Source organism: Pogona vitticeps, chromosome 1 (genome assembly GCF_051106095.1).
Source record: "Pogona vitticeps strain Pit_001003342236 chromosome 1, PviZW2.1, whole genome shotgun sequence".
Taxonomy (NCBI): Eukaryota; Metazoa; Chordata; class Lepidosauria; order Squamata; family Agamidae; genus Pogona; species Pogona vitticeps.
Genome location: NC_135783.1, coordinates 20,228,817 through 20,248,000, shown reverse-complemented (window position 1 = coordinate 20,248,000; position 19,184 = coordinate 20,228,817). Strand labels below are relative to the sequence as shown.

The 19,184-nt window shown below is 40.7% G+C and overlaps 1 protein-coding gene and 1 long non-coding RNA gene across 6 annotated transcripts in view; both read right to left on the bottom strand.

Annotated features, from left to right (window-relative positions):
* The window catches only part of LOC110080763 (phosphofurin acidic cluster sorting protein 2), a 187,566-nt gene that overhangs the window by 156,827 nt on the left and 11,555 nt on the right, over positions 1-19,184 (bottom strand). The gene's annotated exons all lie outside the window — the stretch shown is intronic.
* LOC144585749 (uncharacterized) lies at positions 16,611-18,393 on the bottom strand. Its single transcript, XR_013540280.1, has 2 exons — positions 18,284-18,393; positions 16,611-16,780 (listed from the first exon to the last, which is right to left on the bottom strand). It is a non-coding gene; the product is annotated as an uncharacterized LOC144585749 (long non-coding RNA).

Genomic DNA, 19,184 nt, shown 5'->3' with positions numbered 1-19,184 from the left:
CAGAATCACCTGGCAAGGGATTATTACACCTTCCTGGCCCTGTAGACATCTGCATTCAAGTGTTGTCTTTTAACGTCTCTGAACATCCCTGTTACAGCCACTTAGGCATGTTCCTCAGAAGACACTAGGAAAAAAAGGCTTGCAAACCTCTCACTTCTTTGCAATCTTGTGACCTTTCTCAGCATTAGGAAGATGTGTTGGTTGACCTTCACGTTTCATCATTGTTAAACCTCCCAGGGCCTCAGATTCACACACAACAATATGCATCTACTACTAATGACTTTCTCCAGAGGTTTTAGCTGCTACTTATATAAAAAACGTTAGTGTGGCAATTATCACAGGTCCCTGTGGTGGAAACAGCTATAGCCTGAATGCACCTTTGCAGTCCTCAAGGATAATCAAATGAGCTAAAAGCACTTGAAAGCACAGGGGAAGGGAATAGAGAAGTTGGCCTGCATACACAAACACTGGATTTGGTCTGCAGTAGAGATGGGGGTATTCGTCTCTCTTCCTGCTCAGCTAGCAACTCGGCAGCTGTGCAGGGAGACTCATCCTCCCTCCCCTTGCCTGGAGTGGCTAGCTGAGCAGGAAGAGAGCGACACTCCAGAAGCGACAGGAAGGATGAGTGAGGCCGCCGCCACTGCCGGGCACGTGAGTGGATGGTCCGCCCCCAGGGGGAAGACCCTCGTTAACTCCACCTGTGCAGGGATATTCGTATACAAATACCCCCATCTTAGTCCACAGTACACAATCCTGCTTCCTATAGATAAATGATCTATTGGTTAATGGTAGGTGTGGGTATCATCCAACATTCTCTCTAAGCCACATGGTCACCATGGGAGCATGCTGCTCCATCGGGCACGTGCAGCTGAACGAGTATATCCGCCCATTTGCTTCCATTTGCAGCTGGAACTCCACACGCAGGGGGTGGAGCCTCCACACAGAGCTCTGGAGAATCAGAGGGAATGTTGGGTATCACTTGACCTTGGAAACACTGTTCTTTTGGATTACACCCCCGAGGAAAGATTTCAATACCCAGATTCTGACAGCAGTGAAATTTTAAAAGCCAGAATCTGTATAAGGAAATCCAGGTTCCAAATGGCTTCCGTTTTCTTGTGGCTAGCAGAAACCATCAGTTGTACAAAAAAGGAAGGAAGGCAGGAAAGGAAAGGAAAAAGGATTGGGCTATGAATATCTCCATAATTCATCCAGATAACAGAACTGTATCTCATCCAGAATGGTATAGACGAGTGTACTCAAAGTGGACCCATACTAAGACTTGGGTTTGAATCTCCACCCAGCCATGAAAATTCAGTGGGGTGGTGGAACCAGTAAAACCCCTCCTTAAATAACTCATTTATCTGTAAATCTCTGTTAGGATCGTTATAAGTCGATTCCAAATTGACAGTACACAACAAAACTGTATAGACTTGATTTCTGCACAGAGTGAATATCTACAGTATTCAGCTCATAATACAGAATGTGTTTGACTCTTAAGGATTTACTCCATGCATTTCGTGAGCTAGAACAACCAGCTAATGAAGTAAAAACACATATTGAGAAGGACAGAACTGATGCCCAGAAAAATGCAGTATAGCAGAGCTCTGGAAGAGAAAATAACAGAGCATCAGTTCTTATCACCTATACTCAAGATGGGCAAATTCTACTAAAGACCACATCAACACATATTCAAACCTTAGTGGGGTGCACTCATTGGAAGGCAATTTTGCTTTGTTTTTCAACTTATCTGGCCCATTATAGGCTCATTTTTAAAAAATGGGCCTATTATAGGCATTTTTTAAAAAACAGAAATAACTTCCAGACACATATGGTTTTGAAAAAGCCCCTCCCCCTTCTAATGTTCTGAAAACAGATCTGGAAGGGGAAGAGACATAAGAAGGTTCTTACCTATACTATTTATCTAACACCATTCCGTGATCTACAACTCAAATGTTGCCCAAAATTAACTCTCAACCTTCAAGAAACCATGCTACAGAGAAACAAATGGCAGGGATTACAAGCAACAACTATTTCAAGTACCCATTCTGTCCCCATACAAACCAAACCAGTTCTGTCTTCTGGGATCAGAGAAGGTGGCTATGGAGACTATCATGACTTCCATATTTCTATTTATCACTGCACCCTACATTGCAATTTTTATAGCACACAGGGATATGAAACAAACCAATAAAATGGTTTAATCCTAGCTTACTTGAAAGTTGACTATTTCCCATGTATCCTTTTCCAAAATACCTGGAATTATCTTTTTCAGAGTTACCTCCCCAAGCAATGCACCCCAGATGACTTGCATGGAAACAGCCTTCTTGCACATTACTTGCAATGTCCTCTCCTGAACCTACACTGTGGTCTTTTCTGTGTACTGTACCTTTTTATTTTCCCAGACAATTTTTTAAAAACAAAATAGTACTTTAAAGGAATTTTAAATATGTATTTGCTTAAATTTTGAGGTTTTACTTAAACATCTCTTGTGTTATTAAAACGCTGCCGTGTCTCTTTTAATCTTTGCTGCTGACTTTTTATGCTATATTTTATGGTTCACGATTTTATGGGATTTGTATTTTAATATTTTATCACAGTAAGCCACCAAGGGAATTTTCTTATTGGGCAGCATATAAACGCTGTAAAGCCATAAATAATACATAAATCACCAATCACTGCTGTTGCAAAAATTTGCTTTGCTTATCTGAAGGACCACACAGAATCATCATAGGATGGTGTACTTTACATTCTTATTACCCCAACTGTTTTGTTTTCCCTTCTCCTCTATACCCATATATTATATATTTCTCCAGCTGACAGCACATACTTTTAACGCACCTGATGCGTTAACGCACCTGATTCTAGATCTCAAAAGCTTACACACCTGCTAACCTTTGTTGTTTTCACTATTATAGATCACCCTTATCGAAGCTGCTATATTAATCTGGCTTTCATCTTTGTATCCAATTCCATAAGCTAATATTATGTCAAATAAACACATTATTGTAGCTGACCATTTAAGACCAAATAAAAGGGGAAAGCAGTTCGGGGTGGAAAATAACATTGATCAAACAACCTGGGAGATTGCTTGGGAACCAACACAACATCATGGTTCAGAGCTGCCGCATCCAAAGTCAAAATAAGACATGATGATGTCCAATCTCTTGTAAAATGAGAACAAAAAGAAAATGAAATAAAGTCCACAATATTACAGTTTTCAGAGATGTACTGAATCGAGACGCAATTCAGTGTTCAAATAGGCAAATAGGTTCAAAACTGCCAAGCCTGTCCAGTGACTGCCACTGCCTGGCATCTGATGCATGGTGCACATTATGAAGGAAAGGCAGAACTATGACAACAGACTGAAGACAACCTGTCAAAATGGCATCCCAGAGGTATGGAACTCCTTGCCACAGGATGTGGTGATGGCATTTGGCCTAGATGCCTTTAAAAGGAGACTGGATAGATTTCTGGAGGAAATGCCCACTGCAGGTTACAAGCCATGATGGGGATGTATAATCTCCAGGCTTAAAAGGAAGGTTTCTCAAAATGCCAGATGCAGGGGAGTGGTATCAGGACACAAGTATCTAGTTGTCTTATGTGCTCCCAGAGGCATCTGGTGGGGCCACTGTGGGATATAGGAAGCTGGACTAGATGGGTCCTTGGCCTGATCCAGCAGGGCTCTTCTTGTATTCTTATGTTCTATTTTTCAGTCCTGCAGAATCAAGAATGAGTTGACACAATGCTGCATGCTGAGATCATCTTAAATTAGAGTCTAGAACAAGGGTGGGGAAAGTGCAGACTACAGACTGCATGCCTCCCAAGCCTCCTGATATAGCACTCAAGCTCACCACATGCTGGAAAACAATTGTTGGCCATAGAAATGGCCACCCATACCCCCAGAAGTTTTTAAAGGAATGATTGGCCATTCTGACACATTTTTGGGGTGCACGGGTTAGGAAATATTGAATTCAACCACTGCAGATCAGCAAAGATCACTTTGTCTGCAGATCTCTCAGTTCTGCTGGAAGACGGGGGTACTGTTTGCAGAACAACACCTCTGGAAGCAGAAAGAGCTTGTACCTAATACCAACATCCTAGAATGTTCTATCGTTAACCTTAACATTATACTGTAACCACAAAACAGAAATTTCAGACGAGCAAACAATGCATTTAATTTGATATGATAGCTGCAGTGAATGAATTATTTAGCAACTTCTCTTCTGAGGGAAAAGAGTGGATAAAAACCTGTATTTTAAAATAAATAAATGAAACCAGTTCATGAATTAGGACCCATTTTCATGGGGCCTCATAAGTGTATATATAGACTATTTTGGTCAATCTTTTTGTTCCCCCTAGTACAGTGGTGCCTCACATTACGATGTTAATTCGTTCCAGCGAAATCGCTGCAGAACGAAAACATCGGAAAGTGAAATTAAAAAGCCCATAGAAACGCATTAAAACCCGATTATGGGCTTTAAACTCACCGTCCAGTGAAGATCCTCCATAGGGTGGCCATTTTCACTGCCCGTGCAGCAAGGAATCCGTCCCAGAAAAGAGCAGGGAGCCTTTTTTTTAACCCGGCGGCCATTTTGAAACCGCCGATCAGCTGGCCGAAAATCGTCGTTTTGCGAGAATCGGTTCCCGAAGCAGGGAACCAATCATTGCAAAGTGAAATTCCCCCATAGGAAACATCATTTTGCGATCGCAAAAACTTCGGCGTAATGCGATTTCGTCGTTAAACGGGGCGCTCGTCTTGTACTCTGACTAGTAGACATCATCAGAAAAAACTACTGTGTTTCCTTGAAAATAAGACAGGGTCTTATATTTACTTTTGCTAAGAAAAACACATTAGAGCTTATTTTCAGAGGATGTGTTTTTTTTTCATGTACAACTATCTACATATATTCAAATACAGTCATGTCATCTTCTTCTGGCTGCTGCACAAGGGTGGTGGGCGCGGTTTCACTTAACGGGGGCTTATTTTCGGGATTGGACTTACATTCCGAGCATCCTGAAAAATCGTACTAGGGCTTATTTTCAGGTTAGGTCTTATTTTCGGGGAAACAGAGTAGTTCTCAAACTAGGTTTGTTCACAGTAAAAAAAAGGTGAGAAATAAGAGGCCTGATCTCAGCCCTATTTTCGAAGTCTGGTTATTGTTATTCCTAGAGTTTTTTCTTCTCAACATGAGACACAATGTTGGAAATGGTACTGTTGGAAATCCATAGAAGCCCAAGGTTCTTTTCAATTATTTTCTTGTGAGCAATGGTGATTCATTCAGTGTGGCAGCCTTAACTACCATCCCTCTGCAACTTTGTGCAGACGGACTAAAGCACTTACCACTCTTTGTAAAAGTGCACACTCTGTCTGGAAATGAAGGGGTAGTATATAAGCATTCCACTTTGCTTTTTTTCTGCTTTAAAATAAAAATCATATGATTCCTGGACATGATATACATTTTGATTTAAAATCTTCCTAAGATGCAACAGAAATGGCTCGTGAAGATTTTCTAATAAATAGCACGGGGCTCCTACAATTTTTATTTCCTAGAATGCTTCAAATGGCAGTATCTTTGTCAACAAAGAGGTTATAATTAACATCTAATATGCAGATGGTATAGTGTTACTAGCTGTCTGCAGCAGTTAAAATCAATGAAGTAATGAACAAGATCTAAGAATTGAAGTTAAGAAAACCAAATTAACAGTAATGAGTAGGGGGGGAAGCATGTAGCCCAAGAAATCCACATGAAAATCTAAAATATATGTGTGTAGCATATTGGCTAAATACACAGTGGAATCACAGCCCCAAAATAGAAACAGAGAGATGGCTTGAATCGACTTCCTTAAGATTAAAAAAGTAATCTGCAATAAACATTTAAAATTGTTTTTGAGAATGTGTAGTTTATGGTAACCTTTATTTTTGAGTCTACCATGTAGAGGAATTGGACACTCAACCACAAGGAAGTATAAAAAAAGAGAAAAGCATTTGAAATGTGGATTTATCACAGGATGCGAAGAATTTCTTCAATCAAGAGGTTAAGAAACAAAAGAGTATTAAAGCAAAAGAATAAAGACCAAGAAGTCATAAAATATATAAAATGTAGAAAGCTATATTTTGTTCATTTAATGAGAAACGAAAAGAATAAATGGTTACAGCTGATCATCCAAAGTGAAATAAATAAGCAGAGAAATGCAGGAGAAGAACCTATTGCTGAAGAGCCCGTGAGACTCATTTGGATACAGCACAACATCTAGAGCTACTGCATACAAAGTCAAAATAGACATCCAGTTTGGTCCAGTAGGAGAGATATAACAACATTAAGGAGTACTTCCTCTCTCGGCCCATCTTTAGCCTAATTTTTTGGCTTTGTCTTCCATTTTCACAAGAGCATAACTTGAACATTCAGTACCTACATCTATTTAAAAGGTATTGACTTTAAATCTATCATCCCACATACTTTACTCTCAAAAGGGTTAATCCTCCACAACCTGCGACATGAAAGCGATTTTAGCAAAAAGAATGACTTGCCATTGATTTGTGTGACTCAGCAAACAACCTGCCCCTTTTCTGGCAATTGGACTGAAGGCTGTGAAATATTGTTTGTCGGCTCTGAAGTACTAACCCGCAGTGATGTAGCATCAGTTGCTAAACGACTCAGCCATTGTTTCCACATATAAAAGCAAGATGCGCCAATGAGCGAACATGACGAGGTGCTGCAAGCGTTTTCAACTATACGGTGCCACTTACGACTCTCTTGGAAGTAAAGGCACAGCTTCCCAGGTTGCTAAATGGTACTCCTAAGTTACTTATCTTGTATGAAATATTGTTCCCCAAAGTAGAGAGGAACATTCATTTAAAAAAAAAACTTAAAATTGTTTAGAACAGAATGTTTAAGATTGGCCTAATAATGCTTTTAATACAAAACAAAATAAAAGGAAATGGAACAATGAAGTCATTCTCATTGATGGTGCAGCAAAACAACATCATATGCAAAAAAAATCAAAATAATTTCAAAAGTCATCATTTTAAAATATTATAGTTACCAAAATTTAAAATATTATTTAGATTCAGGAAAGCAGGAGTAATTGTAGTGATGGTGATGCTGCTGCTGATATAACTGCATGTAAAGTAAATGGCTAGCATACTTCCATTCAAACAGTATTCGTAGGGGTCTTCATATTTAATTTCTGTTTATGTTTGTCATCTATTACAGTTTTTAGTTTTGCTTTGTGGGGAGATTCATGGTAGTTTATAGTTACTGTTTAACTGCCCTGAGTAGTGCAAATGTATGTATGAATGAATGTATGAATTAATTAATTAATTAATATTCCCCCTCCACCTTACACTTCTCCTCTGCATAACTCCCAAATCTGCTCCAGAGGTTCCCCACCCTCTCGACCAGATTCTGGGAGTGGGGTGGCTGCAGACCAGAAAAGATACTTCTGTCTGCCAAAAGTAACCATTTCATTGGGAAGACACTGTTAGATATAGCTTGGCTCCTGAATAATGTTTTATTTACATCAAAATTCAATCAGCACCGTCCAATTCTCATACAATCTGTTTTCTTTTTTCTTTTTTATCTATTTTCTTTTACCCCTATTAAATGGCTTTGCTATAGTGGCATAGTAACTCATCTACAAACTCCATTCAACAAGAATCTGGCAGCAATTCCTTCACTCTGTTTGGAGTAAAACATACATAATTTATAGAACACAGCAGAAAAGACATAAATGGCATTGTCAAAGAATCACTCAACAGTTCCCACACACAAATGAGATGCAAAAGCTCTGGTACTTTTATTAACATCTAAGATGCTATTGCCTAGTTGAGGGAAGAGTTGGGGAAAAATATTTGTTAACACATTTTCTACAGTCAGAATGCTACTTGGAGAAGAACAAATGTTAGCCTAGCAGACCAGAACCACCCCCCTTCCCCAGATCTGCTTAAAGTTAACACTAAATGCCCTTCTAGCTATATAAGTCCCCATATTTAAGACTGCATCAGTGGGGAGGAGGACACAATCTCCCAAGTCACACTTCCTTGCTCCACTATAACCACCATGGGTATGTGTGAGTGAATTTGGACTTGGCTGGGCTACATCCCAAATCCCAGTTTCAATTCCGAACATCTCTAGACAGGGCTAGGGCAGATTCCTGCCTAAATGCAGAAAAACTGCTGCCAGTCAGTCCTGACAATACTGGACTAGATAGACCAAACATCTGATTCAATACAAGACAACTTTTTCATTTCACCAACCTTCCATGTTAACTAAAATCTTCCACTTACTATTGCCGACATCAAAAAAATACTTCACCTTTTAAAGCCAGGGACAAAACCTTTTCCTCTGAAGTCTTTTTTAAAAGCAGGCATCCTATTTTCTACAGCAACATTTTTAAAAGGCCACCAGGGATATACACTCAGCAAAATTAACTGGAGAGGCAGGACTGGGGGCAGGGGCTGGGATTCTTATAATAGCAAATGTTATGCAAACATGATGAAGTATAGCTAGCAGCTATTCCTATAATTAAAATAATCAACTAAACTTTTTTTGGCAATCAAAAGCTCGTCAGAAACCAATTGCAGATACGGCTCATGGCACATGCAAATCTCCTTTTCAACTACAGGAAATCAGTTCCTGAGGCATGCTGATGCTCAATATTCAGTTTTAGACCAGCCTTTGACATTTGTACAGTATTTATAAAATGCAAAGACCAATGACTCAAAATCAACTAGTACAGGAATAGCCAATGTCTGCAGAAGAACCAAACGTCTCTGATCTACAAACAGTGGTCTGATCACCCCCACTTCCAACAGCCACACAATAGGATAAGTGGGGATGTGAAAGAATAAAGTGGGAAGAAAGAGAGACACATTTGCCGCACTGAACTCCCTGGAAGAAATGTGGGATGTAAGTGTAACGTTATAAGACAATAATATTACCCATTAATATGTGCATTTCAACATTACACTCATATTACAGCTCTTTTTGAGTAGCCCAGTAACACGAAAACAGTGGGATCCAAATTATTTACACCCTATTCTTCTCCTTCAAGTCTGAAACTAACAGCAATTTTTGCTTCTTCTTCTTCTTCTTTACACATTGTGATAACTAATTCAGCTTCCTGAGTAAATATTAGGAAAAAACTCCTGACAGTAAGAGCTGTTGAATAACAGAATGAACTACCTCAAAAGGTGGTGTTTAAACAGAGGTTGGTTTGCCATACATGAGGGAGGCTTTAGTTGAGGATCTTCTGTCAGGATTGCTTTTAAGCTGTGGATCTCCTACTTCAGTGATGGTGAACCTATGGCACGCGTGCCACAGGTGGCACACAAAGCCCCTTCTTCTGGCACGCAACGAGTTAGTGGCCCTCTCACCTGTCCTTGTGGATAGAAACCTTTTAAAGTGGCGGCAGCCGGGATTCCCCCGTTTCTCTTCCTGTTCTGCGTCCGTCGCCATGATTTCCCCCTTTCTCTTCCTGTTCTGCGTCCGTCGCCATGACTCCTCCCCCTTTCTCTTCCTGTTCTGCGTCCATCGCCATGATTCCCCCTGCAACTGCCATTTCCAGTTCTGGTTCTGGCCTTCCAGGTGGCACAACAGCCACTGGTTTCTCCCCCACACTCATTTTGGGCACGTGAGCCCAAAAAGGTTTGCTGTCACTGTCCTACTTCAACAGAGATTGGACTTGATCATCCCCAGGGTCCCTTCCAGCTCCACAATTCTATGGTTATATGATTCATTCCACTTCTTTTCCAATAAAAAACCCCCACACACAACCCCCCCCTGGAGCAATCACCCTGTTTTGGCTCAGATTATTGGCATGTACCAATGAGAGCCGTTGGGAGGCTAGAAAGGAGGGGTGTGTCAGAGTCTGGGGAGAGTTCAGAGATAGAGATGAAGAAAGAGATACAGTGATGCCTCGCTTTACGATTGCCCCACATTACGATGAATCCGCTTTATGATGATCTTTTTGCGATTGCAATTGCGATCGCAAAACAATGGTCTAAATGGGGGAATTTTGCTTTGCGATGATTGGTTCCCTGCTTCGGGAACCAATTCTTCGCAAAATGATGATTTTTCAACAGCTGATTGGCAGTTTCAAAATGGCCACCGGGTAAATAAAATGGCTCCCAGCTGTGTTTAGGAATGGATTCCTCGCTATACAGGCACCGAAAATGACGGCCGTATGGAGGATCTTTGCTGGATGGTGAGTTTTAAGCCCATTGGAATGCATTGAAAGGTTTTCAATGTGTTTCAATGGACTTTTTATTTTCGCTTTACGATGTTTTCGCTTAACAGCGATTTTCCTGGAACGGATTATTGCCGTTAAGCAAGGCACCACTGTAGTTTGGGTTTGAGGCAGAGAGAAAGTGTTTAAGGAGTGATTAGTCAGAGTGTGACCTATAGTAATTAAGACAGAAGAGATTAAAGTAATATACCAAAGCTTTGTGCAACCTTAAGAATGTGCTTAAGAACTATACCTAAAACAACTTATAATGAATAAACCTGTTTCTGTTTAAACGTTCAGTACTGAATGGACTTCAGTCGTTCATAGGAAATATAGGTTGATAAAGAGATCAACTGGTGGCAGCATGTTAAAGGGGCGTGTTGGGCTACCTTCGTGAGCTGGGGCCACGGGGTAAACGTGACACACACACCCCAAACGGGCTATCTTTTCAGATGTGCCACTGAGAACTCTCTAGGACAACACACTCCAGCCAGTGGCTTCTTCAGAGCCTGGAAGCATTATTTTTTGGAAACTTGGCAGCATAACCAATACAGTAGTGAGAGATGATGGGAGTTGCAATCTGACAAGCCACAGTTGCCCTGTGCTGGGAAAATTCAGAAGGGCTGTAGTAGACACTCTGAACTCCACCAAGGACTGCACTATCACTGAATTTGTTGCCATCATGGCCAAACTCCCCAAACTCAACAGCTGCCGCTAAATTTCCCACTGCTTTTGCCATTGCTACCAATATTTAGCCACACTCAGAGCTGCTCTCCATGTGTGGTTTTGTGTGGTATGTGCAGTATTTCTGCAGTAATAGACGAACAACGTACTTCCCTTTCATCTCAGAAAACTCCGTTTATAAAGTAAAACAGATTCAAGACATTTTTACAGAGCACAACGGAAGCCAGTAATCATTCCGGAGACACCTTAGAGTCCGATTTATACTCCATCTGAAATGAAGACAACCCCCAAAAAAATCAATTACCAAAAAGGCCATTGATTCTATGAAGAACAGTGACCTCACCTCAGTGCTGCCAGACCGAAGTTACAAGTCAGAGTAATAGTTTCAAAATGGGCCATAAAAATCACGCTCTGGAAATCAATCAATCAACACTCCCTGAATGCATTCTAGTCACCTTGTTTAAGGCAATGCTCCGATAAAAATCTACAGCTACAGCTTTGTTAAAATAAAGAGTCCCTGGAGAGGAAAATCACTCAAGTATCTTATCTGGCACAAAGGTGTGTGCTCCATCCAGCTAAATGATTTTTTTTACACGAACACCCATTACGCTTGTCACCTTTCTTAAACTGCTACCTCAAGCTGCAGGGCAAGTTGCCACAAGAAATTCAGCTGGGAAAAACTGTCACTCGTCCCCATGCATCTCCAAACTATGAAAAGGTTCCACCTGCTAAATGTGCGGGGATGTCAGTCTGCTTCTAATAGACACTGCCAGTTAAAGATGAGGGGAAACCCCAGCCATGTCTGCTGAGAAAACATGAACACTCTTAGTAGGTAATTTGTTCATGCCAGGCCAGTTCCCCTTGACAGCATAGTGGAAAATAATGGCTACATCCACACAGAACAATGAGACACGAATCGTGAGGCTTCTGAAGCCATCATGAGCACAAGGTGAACACACACCCCGTTTGCACGTGCTTCACTCCTTCCTCTTGCACAAGGGGCTAAATGTACAACACAGAGAAATTAGGATTTCAGAACCCAGGATTACTAGGAGGGAAAGTGGTATGAAAATGGCCATTTGTACTTAAGGGCAATGACAGTTGTGAGAGAGGGGATCTTTTTGAAGGCCTAAAATAGACTTCATGGGATGATAAAATAATTGAAGTGAATGAAAGCAATATATTCTTAACATGTACCTATTGGGCAGGGACTACACCTCAATAGGGAGCTCAAAAACCTGGAAAGAAAATAGTCAGCTCAGCTCCAATTTCCTGGACATATCTCTATAATCCTGTACGAATATGACATCAAGCTAACTTAACTGTGTGTGACAGACCACTGTTGATTTTTTAAAAAGACTAAGTTAAACAATGACATAGTGACATCCTGACTTGTGAATATTTCCAAGCTCATATTGTAAACCCTCAACAACATATATATATATCATTTTCCCAAACATCCTGTATATACTGCAGACATGAAGAAACAAAATTGGCACACCGAGACACACATTCTGGATCACTGTACAACAATCCTTGATTATGCTAGAATAACCACATCTGAATTCACTTCAAGTTTTGATTTATTTCAAGTAATGACTCTAAGACTGAAATAGGGTTAAAGTCAGCTAGTAAACCTAAGGCAAGTTTGGAGTCTCATTTTGCCTCTCTTCACACCTAAAAATGTGAACACATCACCTATATGGTTTTGTCTTAATCTGAACCCTTCTTATTCTGGTTGTGTTGGCAACATGTACCTTCCTATCTTTCATAACCCTCCCTCCATTCCTTCCTTCCTCATTTCCTCCCTCCCTCCCTTCCATTCATCCATCCATCCATCCATCCAATTTGTATCCCTCTCCCATTACTGTCAAGGCACTACTCTGGGCAGGTTACAAAACATATAAAAAAGAAAATGAAAATAGAAACATTAAAAACAGCAAGAATAACCCTTTATATAAAGTTCTTCCAAAAGATGGAGCCACATTCATTAATATACAATTACTGAAAAGCTCAACATTTAACATGGACTTGATGGTTCAACAATTCCATTTCATGCAGGTCTTAAAAATAACAGATTACATGCCAAGATCCCCAAATCTTACAATTTAGCCAGAAAATAAAAATAAAAAGACTTTTTTCCAGTCAGCACCCTCTTGATATGCTACATTATGATTTCTACAATCCCAATGCTATCATTCCCACTCATTAGACTGCAACTCCCATCATCCTAACCAGCACAGAATATCCAGTTTTATTTACTAAAACTGCTAGGGTGCTTTATACCTATCAGTGCTGAAGCTTTTCAGGAAATAAAAACTTTAACTGTTGTCTATCAGAACACTGCACTCCCTCTCTGCCTCCTCCAAAATCCTAACTGTGAGGGCTAAATTTTACAGCCATTAATTAAATTTACTATTTACTTTTATAGCAGAAGCAACAGCAGCACTGCAAGTAAAGATGGGGTTCATTTTCAATTTTTTTTTAAACTCTGAAACAAACTTTTAGTCATTTTTAAATTTTTACTACCAAAGTTTATCACATGTGGCTGAAATTGAACTACCACTTCATTTTGGCATTTACTTTTATTATTTCCATTTTGTTTTCAAAGTCAGATTTAACTTTATTGTTATTTCTGACTTCTCCAGTTAATTAACACAAAATATTAAGTCAGGTCACCGCCAATGCTCCATAAAATACCTGCTAAGAGAACGTACCAAGACACAGGAGCATGGTGCTGGATGAGCCACAGTACTTTGCAGAATTAAGCCACCATACTGCATGTAACTATGATGAGAGGAAATGATTTTTAAAAAATTGAAACTATGGAAGACGCCAGGAATGGATGGGCTGGGTCCAGAATATCATAATTTTTTTTTTACAGTTTTTAATACCAACACATAAGTTGTTGTTTAACCAAAGGAAAAAAAAAGGAAGGAAGGAAGGAGAAGAAATTCCACCCTTTTGGAAACTCCCATTAATTATATTAATATCCTTGCCTTTTCTCTAGCAATACACAGAGAAGTGTAATCAGTCATAGAGTGGAAGGAAGTACTGGAATTCTCCAAAAGATTTTGTGCCAAAGTGAAGAGACTCCAATGGCTTTGTAAAAAGAGCTGCCCTGGATCTGATATCCTACTTCCCACCAGCTCACAACCATCTGATAAGGCAGACAGAATTTGAATGGCTCAAAATCACCTTGCAAGTTTCATGTCTGCACAGGGATTTTAAAACTTGGGCTACTCTAGTCAGACTCTTCGACTACAACACAGTGACCAAAATTTTGTTGTGTGGGTTACAGAGCATGACTTTAGAAGCAGTGGCAATTGTTAAGAAATAAAACATTTCTGATTTCTTGTCCAAATGTCCCAAGGCTCCGAATGAATCCTTTTTTCACTGTTGGGAAGCCACTGAGGCTGCAGAGTGGGAGAGAAATCTTTAATTATGGAAATTACCACCACTGGATTGTGCCCATTTTTGGTAAAGATTTCTCCCACCCATCCCACAGCACCCTACAGCTTGTCAATGATGAAAAAGATTCTACAGGAACTTTTGGAGAGAAATTGGGAAAGATTATTTTCTGAAAACTCCTAACTGCTGGTATAATCAATCTTATGCTGAGTAAATTACAGCAACAGGATTCCAGACTATGGGTTTTACAATTAGTTTTAGACAATGTTTTAAATCTGTTCATAAATAACGTTTTAGACCTTTTCAAAAAGAAAAACTTTCATGTGGTTGCTAATCATTTCAATCTGCTTACTGCAAGTCACCTTGGGAGCATGACTGGACACGAAAATGCTAAACTGAAACAAATTCCTGGGCACAGCATTCTTCCCTTCTAAGCACACATATTTTCCACCAGGCTTCAGATGCAGGGTCTCAGCCCTGGTAAGAGAACAAAGCCGATCTCATAAACTGGAATACTTCCCATCCCTGCTAAACAGCACCTCTACTGATTTCCATTATGCCCTCCTCTTCCACTACCACAAAGAAAGCAATCAGTGGGAAACTGGATGCACAAGGCTGGATGCAACTAATTTTTTCCTTCTTTTTCTGCCTCCAATACTGAGTCACAATAGTCACCAATGTACCATCTATTCTCAACAAACCTATTTTGGAAGCTAAGCAGGGTCAGGCCTTATTAATATTAGGGTGGGAGGCCAGCAGGGAATATCAAATCCTATACTGAGAAAGAGTCATAGTTTATTGCTAGACCACATATTTCCATACAGAAGGTTGCAGGTTCAATCCTCTGCAACTCTAAGTAACGCTAAAGGAGAATTGTGCTGAAATCTTGGACCAGCTGGCACCATCAGAATTCATAATACTGGACTAGGCAACCAATGGTCTGACTTACTATAAGAGAGCTACCTATGTTCTTATGTACAGTGCACACAACTTGAGTCTTCCACTCACTTTCATCCCCAGAAGAGCAAGAGGAATTAAAGATAACATACCCATGAAACCTTGAACTGATTGAAACTGAAAAAGATGGCACTGTGTTCAACAGAAATTTGACACTCCTTTTTGTCTCAGGCCACAGGTAATGACAGCTGTCATCTGACCCATCTGGAAAATCCCTAGCTGGGGAAGTCTGGGCAAGACACAACCATCAGCTTCCATGCTGTACCTGGCTTAGGTCTGATCAACTTTGTAATCACTGCAGCAGTCACTGCAGAACACTGAACAATGTTCTCCATTTTTCAGTGTTTTCATATTTCGCCTGCTTCAAATTACACTTGTCTAAACCAAGCGTCATAGGCATCTATCAGCCAGATAGCTTCTCATTAATGCTTCTCTCTCTCTCTCTTCGGAAAATTAAATCTTGGCAGAAAATTAAAAAGCTGGACTTAACCTGGCAGTTTTAATATTAAAAGGCAGAAGTTGGAGAGATACTTTGGTTCAAAGCAATTTTATGTGAAAACCTCTGCTCTGCAAACCAAGAAATTCCACTTATTCCTTAAGAGCCAGAATTGGAAAAGATTATTTTCTAGACTACAACTCTCAGAATCTCCATGCCCCTGCTTAAGCAACAGGAGTACTGCAGAAAATATATATATACAGTGGTGCCCCGCATGACGACGATAATCCGTTCCGGGAAAATCGGTTAAGCAAAATTGTCATCATGCGAAAAGCCTTTCCCCATTGGAATGCACTGAAACTTGTTTAATGCGTTCCAATAGGGAAATTACCTCGTTGTCCAGCAAAGATCGCCCATAGGGGAAATCATTTTCCGAGCACCGATCAGCTGTTAAAATGGCTGCCCTGCGAAGCATAGGTCTGGAAAACACAGGGCAGCCATTTTGCGGAGCCGGAAAAATCATCATCAACGGTTCGCAAAGCATGGACCTAATTGATGTCCAGCGGAATTTCCCCATAGGAACGACTGTTTTGCAAATCGCTATAGCGATCGCAAAAAGTCACCATCCTGCAGATTCGTCATACAGCGGGGTCGTCATCTAGCGATGTACCACTGTCTATTGTCTTCTCTAAGCTCTGGCCTGTGCTGAATGATTAGGAATATATATATATATATGTATTAGATATGACATTCCTAACCATTTAGCATAGTCCAGAGCTTAGAGAAGATGATTTTTTAGACTACCAATTCCCAGAATCCCCCAGCCAACATAGCCATTGACCATGTATGAATGTTCAACTCTAGGCTCCTTTCTCGCTTCAAAGAAATCAAGAGGTTTTTGTTGTTTAGAAACAGGTGAGATATTTATTGGTGTGTTTAACAAACAACCGGTGTCCATAACGTGATTCCATCATCTTTCTCCTTCGGATAACGGGTCTTGAAGGGGTTTCCAATCTTCATCCAGGAACGGGTTTCTCTCACCAGAGGTCCAGGGACCTGGCCAATCTGCAAAGATATTGGGGTTTACGGTCTGTCCCTCTTCACTTCCTACAAAGGCACGGTCTCGTCATCCCGGCCGTTGTTCCACACAAGACATTCTTCTGATGTGGGAACCTTCCAGGATCCTCCCTGAACCCCTTCCTCCTCATCTCGTTTACTCTCCATTCTAGCCTCTCTCTCTCCTTTCTCTTTCTACTTTCCTTCTCTTCTCCAAGCTTCCTTCCCCACTCCCTGGCTTCTGCCTCTCCCCAATAAAACGGTCTGGGTGGAATGTCCCTTCCCCTCCTATAATCCGCCTTCTCCTTGGGCACTCTCAGTCATTCCCAAACACCAGTCCATGGGTCTTCCATCCAAACCCATTCCCAACCTAGCGGTAGCTGATCTCCCCCCCCCCTTTTATATCTGCTGTCCCTGCCTCTATCTCCACTCTCTTCTTCTGCTCTATTCCTGCCATTTTTCCCTGAGCCCTTTCAATGGTCAGCTTTTGTATTTCTCCTCTGTTTCTATCCCTCGCTGCTCTGTCTTTTTGAGCATTGAGACAGGCGAGGTCTGCACTTCCTTCTCTTCTATACGGAGGAGGGACGGCTCTCCGGCGAGTGGGATACCTCTCTCGCCTCCTGTCTCACACCATGTTGTCTGCAAGATGGAATTCTGGAAGCTGTAGTCCACAAAAGTAACTTTTCCAAGCTCCAGTGAGTTTTCCTCCAAGATAGTCCAACAAGGGGAAGCATTCATCCAGTACGCACCTCATACCACTGCAAAGGAGACAATGCCTGCTTTCCAAATGCTAATACACTGAAACTCTAGGAATTAAATCTTTTTATGGCTAGTGCTCTAGGGACTTACATTTCATGGCCAGTACATATGATTAATATACAATACACACCCTAAACAAGCCTAGATTGGATGATCTAAGTGACCTTTTCCAAATGGGTGCCGCCCAATTTTTCAGGCCCCTCGGTTGTCGAAAGCACACTGCACAAGCCATCTGATGTGCTTGTCCTCCCTCCAGCTGAACACCGTGCATCATAGCTTGTTGAAAACTCAAGCCTTCGGAGGAAAAAAGGCTTAAGTTTTTAAGTCAGCTAACACAAGGGCAAGCATAAACCTCCATGTTAAAGAGAGATGAAGAGAAAACATTACATTTTTAGAGCAGCAGGACAGATTCTGAAGCACTCCTGCCACATTAAATCCAAGTGCACTTCTCCCTTCCAGGTCGGGATTAGAGGATTATAGCACTGCAAATGTGAAGCAGAAATGGGGTGTGGAGAGCACCAGTTTGGCACATAATGCAGAATTTGGAAATGTTGGTTGGTTGGACTATCAGAAAGGCGGGGTAAAATATTTTAAATAAATAAATGTTAAATAAATAAACCTATCAATCAAATTGCACAGTCAGGAAGAAACTGGGCCCTTAACAAAGATGGGTTTTAAGAGAGATTCTTTTTTTAATACCATAAATGCTTCATTGCTGCAAGAACATACTGCAACTTCAAATTATCAACCTACTCCACATGATAAAAGCATTTTTCACTCTCTCAGGAGAAGGCTGTGTTCTTATTAAGAGTTTCTTCCAACACTTTAACAACTCTGTGCTTCACAAGCTAGTCTGGCTGCTGAACAAGGAGAAAAAAGGGGAAAATTATTAGGTAGACATGGGTGCACGCGAAAATATCCGTGGTTACTCTGTACATCCTTAGGTTTGCTTAGGATGCATGTGTATAGCTTCCACTGCCACTAAACAAAACACAGACATTTCTTAAAAGGTGCTGTTCAAAGAGGTTACCGAACAGGAAATAGAGGTGGAACTAAATCCTTGATTTTCTAAACATTTCTGGATTATGCTGAACCCACTGCCTTGACAGTGCTGTCACAGAATTCTGAAATTTCATTAGGAAAAACAAAGTAAAGAAGTTGTTGTGGAAAGACAGATATTTGGAACAGATCTATCTTTCCATAATAACTCCCCTACATTGCCACTTAAGTGTTAGGCATACCACTGGAAATGTCAGATTTGCTTGAGAAAAAACAACAACAACAAAAATTATAGTACATTTCTTAAGATGGGGTTGGGAACCTGAAGCCAAATCAGCCCTTCAAAGTTTTCAGATGATCACACTCCATTCCCCCAGGAGACCGTTATTTCCCAGCCCTGTATCCCATCTCCACAATATAAAAACTAAAATGCTTTCTCCTACAGTATAGCTAATGGCAACGAGAACTTGAAGCTAAAGTATGAGGATATTTGGGGCCCCACCAATTCCGATGTGCTCCCACCCCTTAAGAATCTCCCTCAAATTGATTCTAGTCCTCAGCAAAAAAGATCCCCTATCTTTGATCAACAGCCTGCTTCTGATGCTATTATAGATTGTTGAAATGGGCAAGGCAGTTCTGTAGCTAAGCCAAGTTA